At 48.8% G+C, this 27040-nt stretch overlaps 1 long non-coding RNA gene across 1 annotated transcript in view; it reads right to left on the reverse strand.

Annotated features, from left to right (window-relative positions):
• The window catches only part of LOC144146774 (uncharacterized), a 35721-nt gene extending 9402 nt beyond the window's left edge, over positions 1–26319 (reverse strand). The window contains exons 1-3 of the long non-coding RNA XR_013317703.1: positions 26138–26319; positions 14799–14857; positions 2007–2093 (exon numbers count right to left, since the gene is read on the reverse strand). This is a non-coding gene — a long non-coding RNA (uncharacterized LOC144146774). The remainder of the gene's footprint in view (positions 1–2006; positions 2094–14798; positions 14858–26137) is intronic.
• Between the last annotated feature and the right edge of the window lie 721 nt (positions 26320–27040).

A 27040-nucleotide genomic window follows, 5' to 3' on the forward strand; every position in this document is an offset into this window, starting at 1 on the left:
CCCACGTGGGTATGTGCCATGTCAGCGGCCAGGCAGTGCGCGCCCATCTCCCCCCGTTGCCAAGGAAGACGAGGAGATTCCTGGCCAATCTCCCACGTGGGTATGTGCCATGTCAGCGGCCAGGCAGCGCGCGCCCATCTCCCCCCGTTGCCAAGGAAGACGAGGAGCGCGCGCACCCGCAGCTGTTGCTATGTGGACGGACGGCGGTCACCGGAATTCAGGGTCGCTTATAAAGTGCATTCGCACTTAAAAAGAAAAGGCATGTGCTCAAGGTCTTTCGTGCATGGCAACGAAATAATAAAAGAACAGCCGCTCGTTGTCCCAACAAATGACCTGCGCGAGCAGTGCAAACGGAGGAAATAAATGGTATTGAATAAACTTGATTACCCAAGGAAAATCTGATGGCGTATGTCGCTAAAATGCAGAGCGGGATGGAAGGTGTCTACATGTGGAAGGAAAAAAGCTAACAAGAATGAATGATACTGATAATTCAACTGCTCATTGTGTCATCGGCAATTGGAAACTAATTTTTTCCCATTTTTCTTCATAAAATGCGTTAGTGACTTGACATTGTTTCACCACCTATTTTTTTCATAAATTTGGACTTCTGGCAAACCGTGCAATCGTGCAGCCAGTACCCGGTTATATCATTGTAGACGTCATAAAGACAAAATGCAGCGTTTAGTTTGAAAGAACTAGGCTTCGGTAATTCAGTCAGCTCTGTTCCAGCAACCAGAGACGTTTCATAATTGAAAAAAAAATGCAAGCAACATTTAGAAGTTCAAATTTCGCGCTACAGTAAAAAATACTGGCAGGCATGACATAATATGGTCTAGCATATGGTCAAACATAGTTGCCAGTGGGTTAATTGCACGTCAGAATTAAAGTGATTCGACCAAACAGGACTATAGCACCCGTTGCGATCGCCCAGTCGTGTTCTATAAGGTGGTTTGGTCAGCGGCCGCCGATCGCGCTAATAAGGTTTTCTGATGTCATAGAGAAATCGCCGGAAAGCGGCTGGGGATTCACCTTTAATTAATATGTTCTCTTTGTAATCTTGATTATTTGTTTGAAGTTTGCAATAACGTTGCTATTGCTGCGACAAAGAAGTCTTTGAATTAACAAAACTAGCTTTTTCTCTTCATGGCTCTTTTTAAAACTCTCGGCGCTTATTTTCTAAGCATGGGTATATACATGTAAGAATGCCATCATTGTTTAAAATAATGTCTAAGCTTTTGAGTTCCTTCTACACCCCCATATGTGGAATGAGTGCCGGGCACATTGTACAAAATGCACTACTCTTGATAATTCAGCTCTTGTTGGTGTTTCTTGTCAGGGTCTGCAAAGGAAAAGCAACAAAAATATCCATCCGCAAATAACGCCGAAGGTGACCTCGCGTCGCGGAACGTTACGAGGAATCCCAGTTGTTTTTCAAGTGTGGGCCACTGAACACCAACCAAGGCCGGCCACAAAATGAAGTTCGAATGTATATACACCCTTTCAAGCAGCGCAAGGGGTGAATGTACAATTACGATGGCCATACTTACGCACAGTCGATGTGCGCAAAACATATAGGAATCGTCCCGAGCAAGCAAAACAAGAAGCATTATTGTCCGTGCAAGATGGGCTGCATGGTCTTTTCTTGGATACTTGGGGTGTTAAAGTGGCACTTCTGCACAGTCTTGTTGTAACTTGAAAGCATAAAACTCATTGAAGCAGGTTTACAGGATTTTAAAAGTATTCGTTAAAATCACGCAATGGAAGTTAAAAAAGAACTAGATAAAAATATGTGCTCAAAAAATAAGTATTTCGCGTGAAGAGCGCACAGGAGGTTTTATTATTGCTAGCACATCTTGTACTCGGCTCCAACTATCAACTATCAGATATACGTGGCTCGAAAGTTCCAGAGTTCGTTAGCGGAAGCGATTCGTGTATCTTTTCTGGCCGTACGCTGCTTTGAGTAGTATAATTTTTTCAGTGCTACAGTTGCGGCTGCATTGACTTACCGTGCAGACAACCCCGTCCGGTTCGTTTTCCCAACGGAAGATCGATGTGCACCTGTATGTGCACTTCGACACCACCTCGCCTTCCCTCTGTAAAATAAGCATACAAGCATTTGCAGCATATTTCCGCATGCGAAAATGACTCTTCAAAAGTTGCGCCATTTTGTGTTGCCTAGGACCGGTTGATAGTAAAAAATAAACCAAGTCTAAATAAATAAAAAATCAGAATAATAAATGCAGTGCGACATTCGCGCTAGCCATTACAGAGAAATTCGTTAAAAGTTATTTAAACGCCGTACATTGATCTAACGATATCAGGGGGGTAATTTTATGCACCCGATTTCACCCCGCTGCAGTAGTCCTGGCTACTCAGTGAGGGACCTGATAAGAGCAACTGCCTTGATTTTTACCCAACCGGTTTAAAAGTTACCGCGCAGTCACTATCTGGAACCACTGTAGTGAAGGTGAGATCCCGTCCATAAGACCACTCCCGATACCTGGACTCCGAGATTGTGCAGCGCAATCGCATTCACTCCACCGCTTCAGGTTCACGCTAGTTTTGCAAAGGGGGTTATTTGCGGCTGCCACCATTGGTTGTGGCGTAGGTTTGAAAGCTTGTCACGGAGCTCTTTTTGTCTTTGCCAAAGGAATAGATGAACCATTGTGCAGACAAACCCCGGTCCAGCGTCTGTGCATCGAAAGGGCTCCTACATGCCCGAAGTCGCATAAAAGTAACGGTCAGCTAATCGAGTTGAAAGAAAATTTTAGGATTTGAATCCAGCTCGTGCCCTCGACGTCGATGTCACTTCAGTGCCACGGTTTTAGCTGACTAAAGGTGAATGTTTCGGTGTCTTCGGCTTACAAAATGGCGACAAAAGGTACACGCAGTTGTGGTACAATGAATTTGACGTTCGGCACGTCCTGCGCAACGCTAAAGTACCCCTGCTAAATGCTGGTACAGGCGTGAAAACATACCCACTCAATGAGATTGGCCACCGCCGATGACTATTCTCCTCCGAACCTCACGGCCGTTTCACCAATTCCCATTTGGCTCCGAAGCCAGCATTTCTATTACAAGAAACACCCTGCGGCATTGCATTAGATTGAAGCTCTCGCATCCCCAACTGCCAAGAAGTCTTAAACGCGATTATGCCTTTTGACCAGCTTTACCACCTTGCGATATTCCTGTCCTCGAATACCTAAGGAAGATGGGGAGCCGCCCTCTCAACATCACGCCTCCTAGAAACGCCGGCAGTGGTGTGAAAATAGCGTGACCGCAGTTAAGCGGACTTTTGTTCTCTGCTCCCCTTACGCTCTCGCGACCGATGGATGCCGGAAATTGTTCGTCCATATGCCTCATTTCTTGCTCAATCGCCTCCAGACCGCTATTTACTTATTCAAAGCGGGATCAATTAGTTTGGCAGAATTCAAGCTTACAAACATTGCCACCCTTATGCCCTTAATTTTATGGTTATTAAATTTACAAGTTTCTTTAATGCATCCTCGAATCAACGAAGTAAGGGCTAACCCGAGGATAATTACTGCATTCATTCAGCGAACAAAACAAGTGGATACGGACATATAAAAGCCCCCAAGTCAAATTGAGTACTGAAGACCTTTTTATTACAAGGTCTTATCGACGTGTTGGGCAGGATGTTAAGATGGAAGGCAAAGTCAATAGCGGTGGTCGCAAGATGTTGACAAAAATATTACGGTAGAAAGGAGGAAACGAAATTTGCAGTCAAAGAGACAGAGAGTAGAATTTCAAGTGAACGCTTCTTGATGATTGCGCGGTCCTTACTGGTGTGGAAGAGAATAGAACAGACCTAAGTAATGACCATATATTACCATATTCCCAGAATGAGCTATAGCTGCATAGTTGAAGGAGGAGAACCTAGTAAGTATAGTAGGCAATCTCAGAATCAAAACAACTCATCTAGAAGCGCCGGAATATTCATATATCAAGCACGAGCTCGAGGTATCGAATCAAACTGGGAGAGTTACAAAATTATATAATAGTAGAATGGGGTGTGACGTTCGCGCCCACAACATTCTAAAAACTAAAGAGCGGTGAAAAGGAGGAGGAGGCCTAATGCTTACGAAGAGAAAGAATTTTGTGCTCTGTGTTCAAACTTGTTAAGGGTAAAGATGGAATGTGTGCACTGTGTTACAAAAATCATAAAATAACAAGTCTCAGTGAGAGAGCGGATGTTTTTGAAAGCTTTCACGCAGAGTAGCACGCTGTGGCTACTCTTGGACGAGATACAGTACTAAAAGGGTTACCTTCGTCCTGAAAGTTACAACAGAGACTGAATACCTCGTGAAAGGCTTGTACAAGGTTGGTGAGGGTGGAAGCAACAGAAAATGGTGAACGTACCGGGGATGCACTAAAGATCAATAATATGTTGCGCTAAAAAAAGTTTCGAGATTATTCTTGGAATTTCCGAGATAATTATGGGTACCACAAGCCAGAAAATGCTAAGCTGATTATATTTGACGCGGGGCTTGACTGAAATAAAAACGTAACTAGAAACCCATCGCCCTAATCCCTTGTGTGTACAATTTTCCTATCGAGCTGATAGTCGACCAGATTATCGGCATTATAGATTTCACATATGCACTGTCTAGACTTAGTTCTGCACATCAGCTCAGCGATATAAACATGGCAATGTCGTTCGAGGGCCTGCGTAATTTAAGGTTTCGTACAGGTGGCATGTTGTGGAATGTCTGGCGTAATATTGTGGCGTTTACATCTTGGCTTCATGATCACGAGCAGGAAAATTAAAATCCGGGGCTCGCGTGGTTTTCATTTTTGAAGTTTTTGCCGTTTAGGTTATTTTTGTGTAGGTAAGTTTTTAGTTTCGCGTATTTGCATGATTGGCTCCATTGATTCGGTCACCTTATGCTAACTTAGGATAGCTTTGGTTCAAAACGATTGGCTGGTTAAATTCAGGGTAGGCTAGTGTAAGTTCTGTTAACGGAGTACTGACAAAAAGTTTTCGTGCTACATTTTTTTCGGTTTTATGGGTAATCCTAGAATGGCACCTGATCCTAGATCCTAGAATGGCACAAATCCTAGAATGGCACCTGAAACGGTCGGTCGCAGCATGAGTAATTATTTACAGCCTTGTTTATTTCGGTCACTTCCAATTTTGGCAAAACGAACACCGAGGCGGCCGCCATGAGGGCGCTCGTGACGTCACCGCATTTGTCGCCCGAATGACGCGCGCGCGCGGGCGCGCATCCAGACCGGCTGTGCTTTTCACCATCTCCACGCGCCCAAGAAGCATGACGTCAGTTCCAAAACTGTGACATATACACACGCCGGAGGAGCGCGCTCCAACCGTAGCCAGCGCGTTGGGCACGTCACGGGGGCCCTCACGGGCGGGTGGGGGGGGGGGGGGGGGGTATGGGGGCTGCCAGGAGGAGCAGATGGCGTCATGATGAGATGCCGTTTGTGGAAGGGTATCCGTTCTAAGCTTTCTCGTGCGCACAAAAATTAAAATGGATTTAAAATATGTTATACAGAAGGTTACTGTTGAAACCATTTTGGAAATATCTGCATATACAAAGAAAGACTTTTACACAGTTATCTGGGGTTTAACTTTCGTAACAGTACTCCTGTAACAAATGCTTAGTTTTCCCCTAACCCAAATTATAAAAGTCGGTGGAGCGAGGTATTAGCAGACGCGACGTTACACTGTGTAACGCAGCCAGACGTTACTTTAGTAAAGTGCTTAAAGTGACGTCGGGCGGCACTCCAGACACGGTGCTCCTTATATCCAAGGGGACAGTCTCCATCTATAAAAGGGTACTGAACGTTTGATCACATTCATGCCGCCACCCACGTAAATGAAGATACATGCGCATTATAATCAAGCGATTTATGTCGCATCTAAAGAGAATGAGAAGGCATTCAATTTAGTAGGCCGCACCACAGTGAAAGAACCAGTGACACAACAAAAAAAGCATCAACTCACGATTATTGGAGGACATCATTAGGGTACGTGCAGGCGTCCTTACTGAACAACGGGCTAAACAGCGACAGAATCTCCAAACTTGTTTGGGGCCATTGGAGATGCGGTATTTATGTGCCTTAATTGGGAGAAGTAAGGGATGCGAGTATATTAAACATATGTTCGCCAATTGAAATAAGCAGAAATCATCATGTTGTTCTGTTAGTCCACATAATTACTGCAACGAATGCTTCATGAACTGTAGTCAGACTTTTTATTTTCAGCCTCTGGGATGATGGTGAGTGTGAAGAAATCACAAATAAGTCTGAATGGGCTTGCGAAAAACCTCTGCGACAGCTTTGGGGATAGACTACTGAATTAGGTTGATGAAGACACATACGTTGGGCATGCTGTCAGCGCTGATCCAGACAACAAAACAGATATAATGCATCGAATTAGTATGGTCAGGGGGGGGGGGTGGCGTCAGCAGCCGCGTTTAAATATTGAAACGGTAGGCTACATCTGTCATTGAAAAGCATGGTATGCAACTAAAGAAAATTTCTGGTGATTACATACAATGCAGACACTTGTGGAATTGGTAAATACGTCGAAAGCCTCTTAGCTAAGCCCAACGAACCGCGATAGGTGGCTGGTGCAGGCTTTTCCCCAAGCCTAAATAATTTTTAATTCCTTCGGGGACCACAATAAAAGAAGAAAACAGGCGGATAAGAGTAACGAATACGAATGGGAAGGCAGCGTGTGGGGTTAGGAAACAAAGTAGGGTGCTGTATAGCCTATCCAAATATATGTGTGGAAAGAGGGGTCAGGCGCGTCATGTAATGCGGAAGATTGAAAACAGGTGAACCGTCCCGAAAACAGAACGCCCAACGAGGTGCGGAACTGAATGAAACTAAGTGAAAATAAAACTGGATGTAGGGATGATATTGCCGGGAACCATGCATTGGGTTTGTTTATTTGTGTTTTGCTTTCGCCGCCCGGCTGCGCCTGTCTGTGTTATCGGTATTGTCTGTGTGCCAAGGGAGGCGCGTGTTCCGTTCTTTCTTTCTGAGCCGCGTGTGTTATCTCTTCTGACAGGGAGAGCGTTCCGAACTAACGTGAACAGCCTAGAATAATCTCCGTTGATCTACAGTGTTCTGAATACACTTCGACTATTCGAGAAACCCTCGCGCCGAGAGATAAATTCCCGGAGAGCAGATGCCGCGGCATTGGACTCTCGACGCTCGCCTACGCACGTCACTTTCTTGACTGCTGTCTCGCCGCCGGTGTATTCTTTGAGTTGTTGGGGGAGCACAGTTCGCCCCAATTAACTCGTTTTCCTTCAAGACAACTGCGTCGTCTTTGGCTTCGTGACATCTGGTGGAGGTGCGGGGTACCCACCCTTCATGCTCCCTACAACCCCTGGAAGTCGCCAAGCCAGTCCAACAAGAGCCAGCCTCCGCCTGCGAGGTTTACTACCCAAGCTCAGTCTACTACCGGAGAAAGCGAAGAAGGAAGACGTCGCAACCAGCACCATGGTCAACCAAGCCAATCTTCCCGTCGTTCTGCAGCAATCTCGGGAGCCCCCATCATTCCGAGGATCCCCTGGTGAAGACCCGGAAGAGTGGCTGGAGAAGCTGGAGCGCGTCCAAAATTTCAACCGATGGGATGATGAAGAAACTCTGAGGCAAGTGTTTTTCTACCTCGGAGACTCGGCTCAAGTCTGGTTTGAAAATCACGAGAGCTCGCTAACATCATGGAGCATGTTCAAAGCGGAATGTTCGAAAACATTCACAACTGTCGTACGGAAAGAACGAGCTGAGCTGTTGTTGCAGACGCGAATCCAACACCCTAACGAAGGTGTTGTGGTGTTCGTTGAGGAGATAAAGATGCTGTTCCGACGAGCTGACCCCGAAATGGCAGAAAAGAAGAAGGTGCGCTTTCTGATGCGGGGAGTTAAACAAGAGCTCTTCGCTGGACTAATTCGCAACCCCCCAAGAACCGTCGCTGAGTTCGTGACCAAGGCGTCCATGATCGAGAAGACCCTGGACATGCGTTCGGGGCAGTACGATCGACCACACATCGCGTTTTTGGCGAACCCCATCAACGCCCCAGGATTCGCGACAGAAGGCTTGTGGAAAACAATCCGCGCCGTCGTTCGCGAAGAACTGAGGAAACTTTTCCCAAGACTCAAGAGAAGGACGATGCCGCCCCCTCACCCGAGGCTCACTCGGGAAGAGGCAGTGCTATACAGACAGTTGCAGACGGACTCCGTGATAACCCCGGTGCTCGCGAAACACATATGCCCAATGGTGTACGGAAGTGACGTGTGTAGACTGTGCGCGAAGGAGCGAGCCACGCTGGCTCACATCCTGTGGGACTGTAGCGTTAATGCGAGAAAGGCAGCCAGGATGACGACGATCCCGCCGCAGCTAGAAGCAGCGACGTGGACATACGACTACAACATTCAACTCCAGGCCATCCAGCAGGTCTCGGCGGCCCTACAGAGGCAGCGACCGAGCGATGCCGAGGGTGAGGAGGGCGGTGGCCCTTCCGCACCCGTGAGGCGGAACTCAGAAGCAAAAGTCGGAGGTTGGCCGGGACGGCGTTCAGGCCGCGTCGCGGCGAAGACGAGTCCTCCAAGCTGTGGGACGTCTAAGCCGATCTGCAGGCGATCTAAATAAAATTGTTCTCTCTCTATCTCAACAACGTCGCAACCCCAAGTCGCCTCCCTGACCGACGTTATCCGAGAAGAAGTTGAACACGCACTGGGGACTTCTACGCCGTCGGAAGCACCCCTTGAGCCACAAGCTATGGCCTACGCCGAAGCTGTTCGTTGACCCCGCCCTGGTCCAGCTCGTCGTCAAGAGGCCCCGCCGTACCGCCGCCCACTGTCACCCGCCCGACCGCCTGTGGTTTGAAACCAGACGCCGAGAAAGGCGGACGTGTGGCGAACTCCCGATAATCGTCCTCTGTGCTACCACTGTGGAGAGGCTGACCACATCTACCGTCGCTGCCCATACAAGAGACTTGGACTGCGTGGTTTCTCCGTCGACGCACCTCGCTCTCTCCCTGGCCAACGACCACGTGAGATCGACGAGTATATATCTGAAACCAGCCGTGGCCCAGCCCGTTTCAACCGTTCGCCATCCCCCTACCTACACCAGTCGCCCAACCGCCGTAGCAATCCTGACTTTGCACGTGGAAGGTCCCCCAGTCCACGCAGGGGAAACTAAAAGCAGCAACTTCTGGAGCTGAAGTTGCTCAACGGCGAAAAAATGAAAGCCCTCCAACGACGCAACGACTCGCCGAAGACCACGATTCATGACTTCCCCTCAGCCCGACGACCCGATATAACCCGGACGTGCCTCCAGAACACTACGACAACTACACGGCGCGACGCGTACCCGACATGACCAGGCCTGAAGCTAAGAAGACGACGATAACGACGACGCATAATGCCCCACCGCCAACACGCACAAGCCGAAATACGGCTTGTGCGTGTTGAAAGCTGAAGAACTCGAGGAAAGCGGCGTCCGACGTCCAGTTGTCCATCGACGGCTTTGATGTAGTCGCCCTCATAGACACGGGAGCCGACTACTCAGTAATGAGCGGACCATTTGCGGCTAAGCTGAAGAAAGTTATGACCAGATGGGACGGTCCGCACATACGCAAGGCGGGAGGCCACCTCGTGACACCAAGTGGAACGTGCACATCCCGCGTCACCATAGACGACACGACGTACCCTGCTACGTTCGTTATCTTGCCTCACAACTCCCGCGACGTAATTCTCGGAATGGAATTTTCGATGAACAACGGCACAATAATCGATCTGCAGACCAAGTCGATAACTTTTTCCTCCGATCACTCCATGACGCCGGAACGGAACCCCGAACACCGTGCAGCTGTAAGGATCGCCGATGATCATGTCACCCTGCCACCCCGCGCAAGCTTGATGGTCACCGTCTCCTGTGACGGTGCTGCTCCTGACGTCGACGCTATCGTGGAGAGCGACCGAGGATTGCTTCTTGACCGCGGTGTGTCTATCGCAAGAGGCATTGCGCGGTTTAAGCAGCGTACATCCCACGTTTTGGTCACCAATATCACGGAGGAGTACCAGCATTTAAATAAGGGCGCTGCAATTGCGTTCCTCAAAGAAACGCAACAAGCTAGTGAAGTGATCGCAGTCGGCGACTTGGAACTCGCACCCGAAGATACCATCAAGCTTCCGCATCCCTTCGACGTGAATCTGGCGCTACTGCAAGAAGAAAGGAACAGGTTATTGGCTTTGCTGCGTCGCTACAGCGAGTGCTTTTCGTCGAACTCAAAGTTACGTCAGACACCTCTGGCGAAGCACCGGATAATAACCGAGGATGGAGCCCGACCCACCCGACAGTCACCGTACCACGTCTCTTCACACGAGCGCGAAGCCATCCGGCCTCAAGTCGACGAAATGCTGCTCTACCTACACCTACACCTACACATTATATAGCCATCGAAAAGTCCGTGGGCGGTGCCGGTCGTACTCGTGAAGAAGAAAGACGGCACACTGAGGTCCTGCGTTGACTACCGGCGATTGAACAAGATCACCAAAAAGGACGTGTACCCCATCCCACGAATCGACGACGCCCTCGACCATCTGTGCCACGCGAAGCACTTCTAATCGATGGATCTGAAGAAGGCTACTGGCAAATTGAAGTGCACGAGAGAGATCGAGAGAAGACTGCATTCATAACCCCGGACGGCCTATACGAGTTCAAGGTGATGCCGTTTGGGCTATGCACGGCACCAGCAACGTTTCAGAGAGTCATGAACACTGTGCTTGCTGGCCTGAAGTGGCACACCTGCCTCATCTACCTCGACGACGTTGTGGTCTTCTCCCGGACTTTCGACGAGCCCTTTGCAAGGTTGCAGTCTGTACTCGAGGCCATAAGTACGTCGGGGTTAACGCTGAAGCCTGAAAAGTGTCGCTTCGCGTACGAGGAACTCAGGTTTTTGGGCCATGTCGTCAACGCCGCGGGAGTCCTGCCTGACCCGGCGAAAACTTGAGCCATAACGAACTTCCCAAGACGCAAAGATAAGAAGGGCGTGCGCAGATTTCTCGGCCTGTGCGCATACTACCGCAGCTTCGTCCCAAACTTCGCACGCATTGCAGAGCCACTCACGCGCTTGACGAAAGATAGCACCCCTTTCAGCCGGGAAAGCGCCCAAGAAAAAGCATTCTGCGAGCTGCAACAATGCCTTCAAAGCCTAGGGCCTTCAAATGGAACTTACCAGCATTCAGCCTGAAAAACTCCGTCCTCGTGAAGAATTTCAGACCCGGAACAAGAACGAATTATCTTCTTGTAATCCCTACAGACCTTCGTGGCGAAATTTTTGAAGAATGCCACGACGACCCGTCTTCCGGAAATCTCGGCACAGCTCGCACTATTGAAAAAGTCAAGACGAAGTACTACTGGCCCCGCCTTGCATCTGACGTCACCCAATACGTCCGGAGCTGCCGTGACTGCCAGCGACGAAAAACGCCACCGACGAGACCCGCCGGACTTCTGCAGCCAATCGCCGTCCCATCGAGGCCCTTTCAACAGATTGGAATGAACCTTCTGGGCCTGTTGCCTACGTCACGATCCGAGAACAAGTGGATTGTCGTAGCAAAAGACTACATGACGCGCTATGCAGAGACCGCTGCTCTTCCGAGGGGGACTGCACAAGAAGTCGCCAAGTTTTTCATAAACCAAGTTGTGCTGCGACATGGAGCCCGTGAAGTCCTAATAACGGACCGCGGAACGGCCTTCACTGCGGAGCTCATGCAAGGAATCTTACGCTACAGCAACACGGATCACCGAAGAACGACGGCGTACCACCCCCAAACGAACGGACTAACGGAACGCCTGAACAAGACGATCGCGGATATGCTGTCTATGTACGCCGACGTTGAACGTAAGACTTGGGACGAAGTCCTACCGTATGTCACGTTTGCGTACAACGCGGCTATTCAGGAAACTACGCAGATGGCACCGTTCGATCTTGTCTACGGAAGATGGCCGACTGCGATGCTTGACGCCATGCTTCCCAACGTGGAAGACGACGACCTCAACTCCGACACGGATACTTTCAGCGTGCAGAGGAGGGCCGCCAGCTCACTCGAGTTCGCACAACGGACCAGCAGCTAGTGGATGCGAGACGCTACTACCTCCGACGCCGAGACGCCGAGTACAGTCCAGGGGATCGTGTGTGGGTTTGGAATCCCATCCGACGACGTGGACTCAGTGAGAAGCTTCTATGACGGTACTCTGCGATCCTGGCTCAAGTCAACAGACTGGGGCTCGGAGAGAGGACCTACAACTACATCAGGGACTTTCTGTCACACCGCACGGTGATGCTACAGATTGAAAACCTACAAATGGAAGAGCGGAAGCTGGGCAGCATCGGCACTCCGCAAGGCGCAGTCATCTCGCCATTTCTCTTCAATGATTGGAGTCGCCGAACGCCTGAACCAGCTCCCTCAAGTCAAGTACACCATCTATGCGGACGACATTACCCTCTGGGTCCCCGGGGGTAGTGACGTCCACATTGAATCCACACTACAAGAGGCAATCGACAACATCGAAGGCTGCCTGAAAGACACGGGACTACGATGCTCTCCGCAGAAATCGGAGTTGCTGATACTACCACCGCCCGGGCGCCTCCGCAAGCGAGCAGCGGAGGACGCCAAAAAGATCACGCTGCGCACGGGGGACGGCACAGTCATACCCCACGTGAAAAGCATCAGAGTGCTCGGCATGCACATCGAAGCCAGCCGCAGCAATACAACCGCAATCGACCGCATGGTCACCAAGATGGGGATCGCAACGCGTCTCATCAAACGAATATCTACGCGCAGACAGGGAATGCGAGAAGCTAACCTGCTGCGCCTCTTGCAATCATTTGTCATGAGCCACGTTACATACTTTGGTGCGTTCCACTACTGGAAACAACAGGAGAAGGATAGGATCAATGCGGCCATCCGCAAATCCTACAAGGCAGCACTGGGGTTGCTCAACAGCACGAGTAACCAGGCCCTTGCCGAACTGGGGGTACACAACACCCTGGACGAGGTGAGTGAAGCCCAGCGGGTCTCCCAGCTCGAACGCCTCGGTTGCACCAAAACCGGCAGGGCCATCCTCCAGAGGTTGGGCCTCAACCCACCTCAAGTTGACCAACATCAAGATAGGATCGTTCCCATAGAGGACGACATCATTCGCAAGATCAAGGTGCTCCCCTTGCCGCGGAACGTCCACCCGGACAGGAACGCGGAGAGGAGAGCGGCGCGAGCCCGAGCGCTCGCCGAGGCACACAACAGTGACGAGGGGGCAGTATACGTGGATGCAGCCAAGCACCGCGACCGCCCCAACACATATGTGGTGGTGGTCGTACGAGCCACCACCGGGGAACTAATGAACGCCTGCAGCATCAAGGCCCGAACGGCCGCGCAGGCAGAGGAGGCTGCCATAGCCCTAGCGCTAGCGAGCAGCCCCACAATCACCACGGTGCTCAGCGACTCGAGGACCGCAGTAGCAAGCTACGCCAGGAACGCCGTGTGCGGGACTGCAGCGAGCCTGCTCCCCGAGCGCAAGGAGACTACAACGCACATCCGCTGGTTCCCCGCACACGTGGGGGGCATTGCGGGTGGCACCGTCAACCGCAACGAGGAGGCGGACGCCATCGCACGCGAGCTCGCGCACCGTGCGGTGCCCCCCTGCCCATCGTCTGCGGCGGAGATCATGGAGCCCCTGACCAACTACGGGGACATCCTTCACTGGCATCGTGCGGGAAGACGCGCCCTGCCCCCACCTCACCCGAGGCTCAAGAGGGGCGAAGCCGTCCTCCTCCGTCAACTACAGACTGGATCCGTGCTGACTCCAGCGCTCGCGCGCCACGTGTGCCCTGGAACTTACGAAAGTGCAGTGTGCAGTGTGTGCGCGTTGGTGACTGCAGATCTGGCCCACATCATGTGGGGATGTGAAAGACACAGTGCAGTGGGGAGCCCAAAAGAGCTACCACCGGACATTATAGGACTCGTGAGCTCGCCCGAATACGAGCGGCAACTGCTGGCAGTCCAGCGGCTCGAGGCTGCTCTGGCCCGGCAAAGGCGAAAAGGAGACGCTCCTTCGGGAGGGGTCTCGCCGAGTAGCCTGAACCGGTGCCCAGGCATAGCTTCGGGGTCTGCTTAGTACATAGACAGGGGGTGGCGAAGCCCTGCGTGGCCTGACCCACCTCCCCGCCGGAAATTTTCAATAAATGTCATTTTCTCTCTCTCTCGAACCCTACCGGATTCTACAAGATGTTGGCCACCTTACCTACGAGGTGATCCCCGATGGTGATTCCGGAACATTACGACGACGCACGCGGCCCGAAGTCGTCCATGTGGTTCGCTTAAAACCTTTCTACGCACGATGACAGACTTTTATTCTTTATTCCAGAAACCCTCGCGCAGAGTGATAAATTCCCGCAGAGTAGATGCCGTGGCATTCGATTCTCGACGCCCACGTACGCACGTCACTGTCTCGCCGCCTGGGTATTCTTTGTGTTGTTTGATAGCACAAGTTCGCTCCAATAAACTCGTTTTCCTGCAAGACAACTGCGTCGTCTTTGGCATCGTGACAATATAATAAAACCGAGGGGGGGGGGTGTATTGGTTTCGGATAATGGAGCATAGAACAACTTCAATGAAATTTGCAAAGGCCTTTGTCCTACAGTAGGCCGAAATAGGCCGGTCATCTGGCGTGGGAATGACGTGTCATGTAGCTTCACGGCCCAAATTTGAATTATCGCCATTTTTTCTCAAATAAATATTTCTTACCCAAGGAAACAGCCGGCTGCACTTCTTCTGCGAGTATGAAAGTGCTTGAGCTTCCTGAACTGCAATAACAAAAAAACACATTATTCACAATTCATGAAGATAACCACAGAGGGCGTCATGATCCACGTTGTCGTTAAGCAAGCTTCACGTCTTCATCCTTACAAGGGCTGGGAGTTCTCTATCATGTACTACCTAAGCGAATATATGGCTGTTTGCTAACCTGGCTGCGATGACATTTGTTTTCGGGAAAGTGAACATTTTCCTAGAAAATGTTAGTGAGTTTCATAACTTACGTGAAATGACACTTTGAAATGGCAAAGCACTGCCCACTGATGTAGAACTGCCGGCTTAGCAATACAGAAGGGCAACGTAGCAGCGTTTAAGTATTTCCTGGTTGTATTAAAGTTGCCCCTCCACACCAGCTTTAACGGCATGCAGTCGGTTTGTAGACCTCACTGCTTTATCTAACTTGAACTGCAAGATTTTAACAAAGGTGTGTGACTTGATTTGCGTTTGACTATGTTGGCATTTGCTATTTCTAAAAATTCCAAATTATATATTCCCCCACACAATTGAGTATGAACGCAGACATCTCTACTGTGAAACAACGCACCGCTCCCGTAAATACGTAATGGGTTAAAAATCATTTCAGTGCCAGAAATATCATTTTGCAAATGCATACACGTTAACAGTCAGGATCTTCACATTTGAAATACAATTGTAAAGGAATCGCTTTTTTGAAGCACCGCAATGGTGAAATTATTTTATGCGCTTTTTTTACAGGAATACAAGCCTCCGAATACTTTGAACAAGTAGGTATGTTTTGCGGAGCTTATACGTTTATTATTCTGTCTTTGGCAACCTCATGCAGCAGACAGGAATTATCAACGTGGTTTAATTTATAAAAGATCACCTAATCTGCTTCCAAGAAGGCTGAACATTCATAATTTTATATCATCTGGCTTCCTGGACAAAATCCTTTGAGAGGAAAGAGGCGGCATACCCACCCGTTGTATGCCCGGTATATGCTCACGTTGGCATACACTGGGCCATTTCTTTCACAAGGGAACCATTATCCAGAACTCGGCAAAAGTGAGCGACAGTAACTTACACTCACACACAAAAATATATTTTTCCTCACACACTAACTCGCACTCACGCTCACTACGCACCCTCCACCACTCGCACCCACTCGTGCTCACACTCACCACTCGCCGCGACTACTCGCACTCACTTGCGCTCGCGCTCACCGCTCACCGTCACCACTCGCACCCACTCGCGCTCACCCTCGCAACTCACCATCACAAGTCGCACTCACTCACGCTCACTATTCGCATTCACCAGTCACGCTCACTCGCGCTCGCGCTCACCACTTGTCGTTTCCCTTCGCACGCGAGTGTGCGCAGCAGATCCTCCATGAGTCATGAAACCGAACAGTATCTGTGCATTACGGCGTCAGAAGGCCATCCAAATCCGTCCTAAATCAACATGCGACCAAAGAAATAATTTTTAAGTGCCCCATAGCACGAGCTCAAGGACGACATATTGCAGAATCTAAAAGCAATCCCGCCATTAACAACCATCACAGAGAGCGTCTCATGCGAAGACTTGCCAACAGCGACTACAAGCGCAGCAGTGGCGCTCACCGCGGTAAGCCCCGCCAATGGCGCGAGTAGCGAGAGTGTACTCGCGAGTGGTGTGCGGGGCTGCCCTTTAGTTTCTCTCGCACTCATGAGTGGTGAGTGGGGCTCGCCGCGAGTGACCCTCGCACTCGCGAATGGTGAGCGGGGCTCACACTCACTCGCGCTCACACTCGCCAGTTGAAAACAATGGCGAGGCTCACTCACCCCGCCCCCATGAGTGGTGAGGGGGGTGTGTGAGTGCACATGTGAATGATCCTGCCGACCTATGCTATTGCCCCTTTATCTCAGGTCACAACCTTTCGGGAACTACAAGGATATCTTGTCGGACTACCAGCACAAACGGCGAATTTCTCCGAATCCGCACTACGAGCTAACAAGAGATAACGCCGCCACACTCGGACAACTTTAGGCTGACACTTATCCGCAGCACACCCTCCTCCATAGCTTCTATCTTACGGAGAATCAAGCTACCTGCAACAGCTGACCAGCACCCGGAACCCTCAACCGTCAGGTATGAGAGTGCCAGAAAACGCCAGATCTGCAGGTCTTCCCCAACTGCTGCATGCAACAGTGGACGGAGGGATTGACCATCAAGGACCCTGTGTTCTAGCCTGACCCCAAGAAGAAGGTACACGCAGCCTGCAACAGCCAGGGATTCCCCTACCCCCACCGGGCGGAAACCCTAATACCAGCTCATGTTGTGTTCATTGAATATTTTATTCATTCATTCATTCACACACCTTTCGCCATGTGATGAGCTTCTCCTGAATATTGCGTGGTATGTTAGCCTATGCCGGACTACTTTCCTTGGATAACTCAAGAGTGCAACATTTTCCACTGGCAGATATCGCTGGTGTGTGATATTTTCGAAAAATTGGAATATCACTCGAATATTAAATGTTATATTCGTATTCGCTTCGAAAACTATGTATTCGAAACATTTTGAATATTCGAAAGGGTTCGAATAATTGGCTATTATCGAATATATAGATTGATTAGTTTAATGGGGGCACGCGGCTTTAAACTTCGGGAATAATGACCAAAACATCGTTTTTTGAAAGCAACATATTCGGTTTCTATGTTTTCTATCCTGTGCGTTTGCAAAGGTTTCCCGACGAAGAGCACCGCAAAGTGGCATAAAAACACTTTTGCCAGCCGCGGTGACAAAATGTCAGCGCAAAAGGGCGAAAAAACAGCAATTGTCGGAGCGCTGCATCTCCGCAACAGTGCCACCGGGCGCAGCCATTTTGGTACCAATGGTTCGGCTAAGCGATCCCCTTTCCGGTCACGGCTATCTTTTTTACATTCTCTCATTCACAGATGCACGAATGGTAGAAAAATGTAGAAGCACAAGCGAAGCCAGAAATACATTCTGAAGCGCGAATGGCCTTCCGCTCGGCGCGCGCTGAAACGGCCCTCCTGATTGGGCGTCGCCGCGGCAGTGCAAGATGGCGGACGCCTGAACTGCGTAGTGCCAGTTTCAGAGTTCGTTTTCGCTGCTTCGCTCGGCCAAGTTTCTCTTCAGTCATTTTATCTGCTGTGGTATTCAACGCCGAAATTATCGAGATGCGAATGCCTGAGATTACAAGCCAGATTACGGGAAGTTGCGTGGCTCGAAAAGCGGATGTCCTCGACCCCTCCGTGGTGCGTGTGACTTTACCCCGGAGGGTGAAACGCGGTGTGCGCGCTTGTGATAGCGGTTCGCGAAGTGGACTTTTCGTCTGATTTGCGATGCTTCAACGCCAAAACTGCGTCAAAAGCTGCGGCGCGCACGGCGTAGCCTCTGCAAGTTGGAGCATTGCCTGACTGCGCAACCAGGTACGATTGAACGCCAGTAGTTGTAATTAATTCCTGTGACGTTAGATAACATAACATAACAAAACTTTATTTTAGAAGGTGGACGCGTCGGTCAGCATGGGGAAGAAAGGAAGGTGGGGGGGGGGGGGATAGTTTAAATGTTACATTCTGCGGTCGACGCCTGAAGAGCGCGCGAACTCCCACAGAGAAAGCAGCGTCTGCCTTGCAGTGGCGGGTTGCAGCGGGGTTGTCCATTCCACAAGCCGCTGGACGCCGGGCGGAAGATACTGTAAACGGAGCGTTTGAAGGCCGGGACAGTAGATATAATCTTAAAAGTGACCTGAAGGGCCATTTCAGGGATAACCACAGTACGAAATGTCGCGGTATACGAGCGCCGCGATGCGGGCGAGCCATATCACTTCCTTGCGGAACGTTTCCTGTGCACTTCGTGTAATCATGCGAACAGGCCTGAGTTCGGAATAAAAACGTGTTGATGGCGTTAAAAATGTACCTTACTTTCGTAGCATTTAGAAAATTGAATTTTTTAGGGAAATTATAATTACCAATGCGTTAAAAATGTACCCTACTGCCATAGCATTCAACAAATTGAAATTTTTAGGGAAATTGTTATGACGAAGGCATACATCTATAGTTTAGTGAATATTGGTTGTGCTGCGAGGAATATTGGATGCCCTGAATGTCAAGGGTAGTAAAAAAAAAGGGCGTGCATTGCAGTTGGGGTTACGCAGAATATTATACCGAGCTTCAAAGTAGCTCGTTTGTAGGCTTGTCGTATGTAAATTTTCTGCAATGAACACCTGCGCGTACGAGTACGAAGTTACTGCTCCAGGCAAGGTTATAATTAAAGCATAAAAGAAGTCAAAACTCAGTTACGAAATTTAAGTAAAAAAAAGTGCTTCAGTTGCTTTAATGGTCACAACACTGCAGAGGGAACTTGTCCAGTGCAATACAGGCAACCAGCTAACTTACTTTGCATTGAAAGCAATCTCCGACCGTTTGGTCCGCAAACGGGGCTATGTACTCTTTACAGAGGAGCTGAAAATGATGTTTTGTGGAAAGAGAAAGGCTGGAAAAGGCACTCCAACTTCAAGGCCCCAGAAGCCCCGTGTTCAAAAGGACACGAAAGGCTACAACCTTAGCGACTTTTCATGAATGATATCTGTGTTGCAACCTCGGAAACTTTCTGAAACCGGCTTTTTTTTTCACCTGCGTCGTTTGTTCCAGTGATTTCTTCGTGACCGCTAGGTGTATCTTGATTCAGTTCTCTGCGTTACATTCCTTGACGAACAGCTGCGGTCGTGACAGTCTTGGTTTTTCAGGTTTACTTTTTGTAATTTTTTTATTCAGATAGTCGTTCATGGTCTATATGCCTTTTGTACGTTCACGTCTAGAAAACTGAGAACTAAAAAAATTGTGTTTTAATAAAAAAAATCTGACTGTCACGACCTCGTCCATTCATTTCTGAATGCAAAGCACTTCGAACAAGTTGTTTATCGTGTTTTAAGCCACTCAAGATCGGTACAAGGGGAACAGAAATAGAATTTTATAAATAAAAACAATTTTCAAAATATTACCTTGAAATTTTTATGGTGGTATCACACAAGCATTTCCACTTGCTGTGCCAGTTGTCATCAAAATCCACAGAGAAATAAAAAAGTTGATTGTGAAAGCCACGTCCCCCCTTAATTATTCGATATTCGAAGATAGATATTCGTATTCGATTCGCATTCCAAAAATTTGATATTCGCACACCCCTACTTTTTAGCCTTTTTAAAGCGCTGAATTAAAATATATTGCTGATGTTTATGCTTTAAACAACGTGGTGTGGGATTTTATATTGGTTGCAGGTAACGAGATCCGTTACAGTACGGTTGTTTGTTTTACATCTGACCGAGATGTTTATGAAACGAGCAGTGAATTAGGGTGATAAACGGAAGACCGGGCATTGTTTTTTACGTGGTTAGTTACACGCACCAATACATTATTTTTAAACGAAGCTTATGATTTACGTTTGGTAATGCACAGACTTAGTTAGCGTTAAACAGAAAGTGAGATATTAGGCAGTTTTAGCATATCGTTACCGTGTTTACGTTACCGTTTACCGTGTTTGAGGGAGTAGACTACACAGCGCGAGAGTTACCGCGAACGGTAACTTACCGGCACAGGCTTCACCGTCGCCAGCGCTTCCGGTAACACGGGAAACGGTAACGCAAACACGATAACGATATGCTAAAACTGCCTATTATACGGATATATCGGTGAAACATTTGAACTATTATGTCTCTTCAGCCCCCTATTCTTTACAACGCTGTCTACAAGGCGTGATTTAGTAACGTTTTGCTTTTCTCTGTTGAATTAACAGCGCTCAAGCGAAGCAATTTGTTCTCTGTGAGAAATACCATAATAACAGCGGTCGGTAAAGCGTTTGCACCTTGCCAGCATTGCGTTCTAATGCGTGTGCCCATGGGGGGTATAACAAAAATTGCCTCCATCTCTCCGCGAGGGAACCCTGGTGTGATGCGGCGCATCTGGGGGTTCAATTGGCGTTTTCATTGGGTTGAAGGAGAGGAGACCGCAGAGGAGAGTCGCGCATGCGCGCACATGCGCTCCGGAGCAGCTGTTAACGCAGCGTTAACGCAGCGAAGCGCACGCCAACCAAGCGCGCCAGCTGTCGTTATGCTAATGCGCCGGAGTGAGAGTGTTGCACAGCTCTGGGAGAGGCGAACGGAGAAGGGCTGCGGACGGACGCCGCCGCCGCCGACGACGACACAGGAGGGACATGCCTCAGAGCAAGAGATGCGCCGCATCTAAAAAAGACAACCTGCTGTTGGTTGTACGCGCCATGAACAAATGTAGGTTTGTGCAATTCTAAAGTATCCATGAAAGTTTTCGCGGAACTTACTGTAGCTTTCCGACGCTATTTCCTAAGACGCAATCTTCCCGCACAAATAGGTGACTGGGGCAAACATTCCATTCCAAGGCTCGCAATTAGTTATCTACCCGCCGCGGTGGCTTAGTGTCTAAGGCGTTGCGCTGCTATGCACGAGGTCGCGGGTTCGATTCGTGGCCGTGGCGGTCGTTTTTCTGATGGAAGCGAAAAGCAAAAACCCCCCTCCGTACGAGATTTCGGGGCTCGTTAAAGATACCCAGGCGGTCAAAATTAATCCGGAGCCCTCCACTACGGCGCGCCTCATCGCCTGCGGTGCGTCGGCGCGTTAAACCCCACAATCAATCAATCAATCAATCAATCAATCAATCAATCAATCAATCAATCAATCAATCAATCAATCAATCAATCAATCAATCAATCAATCAATCAATCAATCAATCAATCAATCAATGCAATTAGCTTTCTACTTAGGTTGGCATGACCTAATGCCGTTATTCGGTAATCTGACCATTTTTCTACAATTGTGGTAGATACCTGAGTGATCTAACTACGCACATCAGCATTGTCTTAATGCGCTGCGTTTACGGTTCCACTCGTACGCTTCAGAGCCGTACGATTACAAAGAAAGCCGCCGGCCTTGCGGCCTCGTCGCTGCTCCGAACGGCAACAAAACAGAACCACACAAACTTCCACCAAAGCTATGGTTGCGCATGTATTAGCGCAGGAATCATGCAGGAAAAAGGTGTTTCTTCATCATTTTTTGGCAGCCGCAAACTAGTCCCACTTCCCTTCAAAATTTTACAGTGCCTCAAGCGGGGTTACATTGCGCGAACGCCACTTTCCTGTAGCTACGGTTTCAGGCACACTCAGTTTCATTAAGAAAAAATATATAAATATGTGTTTGTCAGGGTGAGCCTTTACCACATACGTGTAGTTTTTTCTTGCTTGCTGGGTTACACTGGGTACTCCGCAAAGGGGACTCAGCAGTGACGAAAGTCAATGTACTAATAATTTCTCCTAAAAACTTTGGACGACAAAATAAGCTGTATTAGACATGCATACCCGATATAAGTCGCGATTTATAGCTCTGATGCTGGTCTTTGTACCAAGAGCAACCTTGGATTGCTCGTAACATCACTGAAAGCTTTATGGGGTCATTGCTATCCAGAAAGAGGGCGTGTCAGGAACGCAATGCTGCGAACTGAGACCTATTGCCTCTAACAGCGAAGCTGTTGTAGGCCGGCACTTTTTGTTTGTCTGCTGTGTGTCGTGCGTCACGCAGGCGGCCTCGCAGGGTCCGGTTCTCAGACCCACCGATAGATGGTGCAGTAGTCGATAGATGGGGCAGTAGTCTCGCAGAGGCTGATATCCTGTCCTCCCATTAAGGCAGTCAAAGTAAAGGTAGCTTCTCGGCTCCGACGTTTAGTGGTCGATTCCTTTGCGCGAACCGTAGAATTTGCGTTGCAGCAGCACCGCTGTTCTCGGGCAAGCGCCCGTTTACGTTCGAGCCGACACAAGAGTTGGCTTGCAACCCAAGACGTTCGGCCTTTCCTGGGTGTGTTTTGGTGTTCCTGACTTCCTTTACAACCGTCAATACATGCCAGTACTTCAAGGTAAGTACTTCACAGAAAACAACGAGAGCAGTGGCGTCCCTGTCGCTTTAATCCGTGGCTACGTTTCTAACAGCGAATGCTGTTTAAGCTGGTGGTTGGGCTGGCGAACGCACGCAGGAAAACCCCGCGCTGCGCGAAGACGGCACCGCGCGCCGGCTCCAGTCGGCCTTCGAGAACACACTGTTCAGCGTTCGTAGCCTGATCTCTGGCGTGCTCTCCTCGTCGCCAGGTCACGCGCGTTAGTGCCTCAAATGGGAAGCACAAAATAGCTCGCGATGGAAACGCAGAGTTCGTGAAGCCGGTTGCCGCCGTTTCTAGCGCGTGCGAACGCGGTCCACTTTGGGCAAGGTGGGAAAGCCTGCGGACAAAACGATCTGGGCCTGCCAGTGTTGGAGAACTTTCAGCGGCAAGTTCGGAAATCCATGTGAGGTGCAACGACCGGGTCTCCGGGGAAAGGAGAAATGGGGCGACGAAAGGAGGGCGTCACTCCCGAAGGAGGGGAAACATGGCGTCAAGGGCGCCGCGCTGAAGAACGGACGCGACGACTTCAGGTCCAATCTCGAACATCTCGCCCGTGAAGGGGAGGTGCAACGTCAGCGAGTTGCAGAAGATACGGAATAACGACCTCGCGTGCATTCGACGTAGTTTAATGTCCCAGTGTCTGTTTTTCTCTGAGTGGCTAACGATGACCGCAACAGAACTCTCCGCCAAGAATCGCAAGTGCTCCACTATTTGAAACAGATTGCGCAGACCCCCATCATCTGCCAACGCATCCACCAGCTCCACAGCAAAATGCCATCCAAAGTGGCTGTGTCATGGGTTCCTGGTCACACCAGTATTGCAGGAAATGAACGGGCTGACTTCCTGTCACACAACTTCCCAGCCCCATCATCCCCCGCCCAGCTCCCAAGTGACCCATGGGCCACAAGAATGGCTGCAAAGGAGTATCTTCGACACCGAACGCGTGCTCTCATACCTCTGTGTTCGGTTCTCCTCCTCCTCAATCTTACCAGGATGGAGGAGGTTGCATTACGAAGGATCCGACTGGGCGTGGCTCTTACTCATGCCCGCACGAGTGGATGGAAAGGGGACTACCGAGGACATGTGAAATGTCCAACCTGCTGTGAGGAAACGGTTCCGGCAGACTTTCACCACCTAATATGGACATGCCCTGGAACTAAGGACATTCGAAGGAAATGTTTGATGGCAGCAGGCCTAAATTTGCAGCAAGACACGCATTACCATCAGTGGCTCCATGGTCCTGCCTACCGTTCCCTACTGGACTATATCCGGGAGGCCAACCTAGTTTCCTGGATATAGATCGGACCCACGTAGTGTCCACTAAGCCTTGAGGCTATTAAATAAACGAACAAACAACAACTACGCGGAAAACGTGACCGAGTGTGCACGCATAACCACGCATAAACTTAGCCGAACCAAAAATAAGCTAGGCGGTGCCGCCAGCTTCACTCTTTTTCAAATCTTTGCGCCACTAGAGCGAAGCTACCCAGAGCTTTTTTTGCCATGATCGGAGGCCGCTCCATAGCTATTAAGTATTTGTTGCGAACCGTGTGTCAGTTCAGTTACGTGTGTCAGTTCAGTTTTTCTTTTGTGTCAGTATTCTGCGAGCATATTTGGGTCTAGCCGCTATTTAAATGTGTTTAGTTTCGTCCGGTAGTACACTAAATGGCGTTTTTTGGGGATCCACTAAAAGATTTGCTTCCGGCCAGTACGTGCTCATCGCTCACAGAAGAGCCGAAACGAAAGCACAGCGACCACGTATGTGCTGTTTGTGGGGATAGGTATTATAGAAGAATATAAAAGCTTCGATTTCCGGCCGCGGCGGCCGCTTTTCTGATGGAGGCAAAAAGCAAAAACGCCCGTGTGTACGAGATTTCGACGCACGTTAAAGATGCCAAGGTGGTCGAAATTATTCCGGAGCCCTCAACTACAGCACGCCTCATCGCCGGCGTTGCATCAGCGCGTTAAACCCTACAATCAATCAATCAATCAATCAATCAATCAATCAATCAATCAATCAATCAATCAATCAATCAATCAATCAATCAATCAATCAATCAATCAATCAATCAATCAATCAATCAATCAATCAATCAATCAATCAATCAATCAATCAATAAATAAATAAATAAATAAATCATAATATAGAAGCTGCGCCTACATGATCGCCTGGTATTTCACTGAGCAGGAATAAACGCCTTCCCCACTGAATAGAATAGAATAGAATCGAATAGAATAGAATGCTTTATTCCTAGAAAAGATACATAACAAAACTTTGAATGACGCATCGCTACATAGAAATTTGCCCACAGATACACACACTTTGCAACAGCCCTGCGTGGAAACCGAGTGATGTAGGTCGGGTAGGAACGCTGAATTGTACCTTACAAGTAACGCTGATAATTTAAAATGTCGGAAACGCCCTCCATAAGATGCGCCGAGCTCGAAGACAGTCCAGGCAAAAAAGCCGTAGCCATGTTCTCTAAATCTAAGTTTACGGATTTTCCTCATACACCCTCGCCTATGCCGCATTATTTACTTCTGGCCTTCAGCTGCATTGGCGTAAACAAATTTAGGGGGAACAAAAACTACTGCGAAGTCTAACTCGACTACTTCATTCCTCAGCATTGCCTAAGTAGCTCGTGTAAGCTGTCTTTTGACGGTATGAGCAGATCAATGCGAATTCGCTGTGTTAGGCAAATGTGTTGTGTGAAGCACCATGCCCACAATGTCGACGATTTCACGCCATGCCGCAATGAGTCTTTTTGATGAAGGCGTACGCGGGAACAGAACGCCATAAAAAATTTATAATCGGTTACAAACTTATTTTTAGCACTTTCAGTGCAAAGAAGCACCTCATGCATAAAATATTGTTACGGCGAATTAAACACTGCAATCAGTAATTGCACTGGCTTAATCTGCGTCGTAGATGACCGTTACTACGCCGCAATGTTCAAACTTCATTGACTGCGTTCTCAGTTTAAAATTTACATCTTTATTTTCAAAGCTTCTGCCCGAATAACTTCCAGCAGCAACTCGCGTATAAATACAGGGCGGATACCACAGATATTCAAAGTCTCCCCTAAACCGGCAACAAAGACTGATAGACGGAGTTGAAATCTGAGCAAAGTTTGCCTGACCTGCTTTCTTCCCTAGGATTACCAAAATGTTACAGGGGTGCTATTGCACGACATCGCTTCTACATTCTTCTGCAACTTCTGCACCCCGTTGGCTCAATTAATTCGTTCGACGAAATATTAAAAACGCTATAAAGCTGTTTTATGGAAACTACATATTTTGAATAAAGAGTGTACACAGCACACAATACTAAATAAAAGACCGAAAAACCCCTACCTGGACCAGCGTTGACACAGCATAGGTGAGCTGCTACAAACAACGTGACCACCGGGTTTAGTCGCATTTTTCTGGTTGTTGCTGGAGTGCTTCCATAGGATCCAAGTGAAACGCTGCTCCTATCGATCGTATTATGCTACGACAGTCTGCGGACACAGAAGAGTAAAATACGTGCCATGCGCAATGCTTCCGTTCATTAAATAATGGTTATCGTTGTCCCGATATGGCATGCTCGCAGGCTTGTTCATGTCCATGGTCGGAGGCTTTCGCAATGATTAATTAAGAGTCTTGGATCTTCTCACCGAGATTATACCGCATAGCAAGATAATTGCAAAAAAGCAAGATATCGCACAGTTCATTGAAACAAAAAGGAAAGCAGGCATGTATGATCAATGACACCGAAGAATGCAGCTTCAGTCGGCTTTGTTTTATTCGATGGCCCTTCCCCCTTGTGGTTGAGTGAAAATTGCGGTGTTCGGACCTGATAGGAACATCGTGTAGGCTTAAATACACATGTCGTTAAGCTCCACGAAAAGCAGGCGTATACAATTTGTATAGCGCTGCTGGCAGAAATACCTGTTCTATGGGGCTGTTATAATAACCCAGTACGTTTATTTACCTTTCTCAAATCAGCCAAATGATTTCGATTTAGAAGAACAGTTCTTAAAATCGACGCCAGGTACTGGAAACGCCAGCGGGGGTAATGTTTGGCGAGCCACAAAATAATGATAACTGGATACCTGAACGATAGGCAAAATGTGTCTTTTTTCCTGGAGTCCGTATCAAGCCTATTTAACATACAAGCATGAATTAAGGTTAGGGGATCATTTTAAGCAATAGATTATTGTGACTATAAGTGCCTATATTGAATATATCGGCTTTCTAGTTCCTATTTTGACTATA

Source organism: Haemaphysalis longicornis, unplaced genomic scaffold (genome assembly GCF_048455015.1).
Source record: "Haemaphysalis longicornis isolate Haplotype H1 unplaced genomic scaffold, Haemaphysalis longicornis Haplotype H1 scaffold_7, whole genome shotgun sequence".
In the NCBI taxonomy this organism is placed as follows: Eukaryota; Metazoa; Arthropoda; class Arachnida; order Ixodida; family Ixodidae; genus Haemaphysalis; species Haemaphysalis longicornis.